This window comes from Octopus bimaculoides, chromosome 10 (genome assembly GCF_001194135.2).
Source record: "Octopus bimaculoides isolate UCB-OBI-ISO-001 chromosome 10, ASM119413v2, whole genome shotgun sequence".
In the NCBI taxonomy this organism is placed as follows: Eukaryota; Metazoa; Mollusca; class Cephalopoda; order Octopoda; family Octopodidae; genus Octopus; species Octopus bimaculoides.
The window spans coordinates 88,120,954-88,123,762 of NC_068990.1; positions in this window are offsets into that span (position 1 = coordinate 88,120,954).

Here is a 2,809-nt window from a genome sequence, read left to right on the forward strand (position 1 = left end):
TAGCCACACATATCTGAAAGAATAAAGGTAGAATGTCTCTGCCAAGACTTCAATAAAATTCAAGCACAACAGACCAGACATAATGTTCTGAGACAGAGATAAAAAAAAATCTATGCACAGTTGTTCATAGCTGTTAACATAATGTTAAGGATTTTCAAGCCAAGAAATGACCATTTAACTCAATCTCTATAGAAACAGTATATAAGTGGAACAATGAAAATATACAAGACTTGCTTGAAGTTCTATGTGTAACAATTATTGTTATTATTCAGACTCCAATGATGGAGCTTTTGTTTCTTTGCTAGAAATCACCTCACTCATTCTAGAAAGAATATTACTAAATAGAAAGAAGAAAAATACATACATACATACTTACATATACCATCATTATTCTATGCTATAGAATATGAAATCTAACACTTTGAATCAATACTCTGATAACAGAGCCACAAAGCAATGCTATTCAAAAACTATTGTATTGAATTATTCATTTACTTTTCCTATGCAATCCTCTTTTCAATCAAACTTTCTTTGCAGATGTTTTCTCTCTATCGTTATTTATGTGATTCTCTACCATCATTCCCTACACCTAACATAACCATAATATAGCTAATATCCATAAAACAAAGTGCCCCAATTGCCACATTTTCCCGCTTGACTGCTTGTTTTTCTATCTGCTATGGTGCAAGAATGGCTGTGTGGTTAAGGAATGTGTAATATGCGTATGTATGCATACATATACACATAAGCATCAAAGTTTAACCAATGGTTATGCCACAGACTTGGTTCAATACAACTTGGCATCAGTGTTGTCACAAGTCTTGATATTAGAATGCAAAGAACCAGAAAAGATATTGCAAGATATCTTGCCCAAGATCTCAAACACTTCCATAAACCTACTGCCATGGATCAGTAATTTATTATACAGACTCCCAAAAAGATGAAAGGCAAAGTTGACCTTAGTGAGATTCAAGCTCAGAGCCCAATCAGAATAATTGCTTACAAGGCATTCTATTTAACATTCTAATGACTGCTAATTCATTGCTAACTGCATCATATCTGTTATATAATAATAATAATAATGAAATTATTGTATACAGTGCTCAAGTGCACTACAACTTGTCAAAAGTGCGTATAAAGCATATGCAGTATTGTACAAATGTCTGGAAAGTGAAAAGTGCATGAGTCAGATACATGCTTGCATGAGTCAGATACATGCTTGCATGTGTATGGAGGGGAGAAAATCAGGTGTAGTGTTGGCGAATCTCAGGAAGCATGGAAATTTTGAAGTTCTGAAGCCATGACAATGACTTCATTTGGCTTGACAGATCTTCTCAAGCACAGTATACCGCAAAAGGTCTTGGTCACTAGTTATTGCCACTGTGAGGCCCAAAGTTTGAAGATCATGCTTCACCACTTCATCCTATGTCTTCCAGGGTCTCTCAGGAAGACACACACACATGCAGACATATGTATATATAAAATTGAAAAAATTGGAGTCAAAAAGTAGGAGTATGGGTGGACATTTATTTATTATTCACTACAATTGTTTCGATGCAACATAGTTCTCCAAGAATACAGGTATTTGATTATGCTACTGTTTGTTTGCATAATGAGATCTAGTTGTGTTTCCTCAGGGATGCCATGAGAGTGTGATTGTCAGACAAATGCGCTCTTGTGGTACACACCATGGATCTATCAGCCACTACTAAATTCAAACCACGATGAACAGAGGAGATGGCTTTAAAGTCGACAATTTTAAACTAACAGAGACAACATTCGTATATCACCTGAGGAAACACAACTAGATCTTATTATGCAAACAAACAGAGGTATAATCAAATACCTGTATTCCTGAAGAACTACATTGCACTAAAACAATTGTAGTGAATAATAGATAAATGTCTAACTGTATTCCTTTTCCCGGACTCCAGTTTCTTCAATTTTATATTCACACACAACAAATACCCATACATATATATATATATATATATATATATATATATATATATATATATATATATATATATATATATACACACCCACATACACAGACACACACACATGCATGCACACATACACACTCATACACACACATGCATGCATGCACACAGATATGTATTGCTTTGTAGAAAAGCAACAGAATTTTGATCCTCTCACCCAACTTTAACCACACAAACATGAACATGAATTCCTAGTCTAATGAAGAACTGAATCCAGAAGAACTCACTAAACAAGCAACAACATACTCACCAACAGGGTTTGGCCCAAAGTTATTTGCCAATTAAGATTATTTCATTTTATCTGTCATCATCATCATCATCATCGTTTAACGTCCGCTTTCCATGCTAGCATGGTTGGACGATTTGACTGAGGACTGGTGAAACCGGATGGCAACACCAGGCTCCAATCTAAATTTGGCAGAGTTTCTACAGCTGAATGCCCTTCCTAACGTCAACCACTCAGAGAGTGTAGTAGGTGTTTTTACTTGTCACCTGCACGAAGGCCAGTCAGGCGATACTGGCAACGGCCACGCTCGAAATGGTGTCTTTTATGTGCCACCCGCACAAGCCAGTCCAGGGGCACTGGCAACGATCTATCTGCCTACCAATTTACCTACCTACCTACCTACCTACCTACCTACCTACTACCCACCTACTTACTTACCTTTCTCTTTGTTGATGTATACGGTTAAGCATTAAAACTAGTAACAACAACGAAACTTTCATTGTTAATTGTCTGTCACACTATTCTGTTATACAACATTTAACAGCATTTAACAGCACAGATGTTATATTCACACACACAC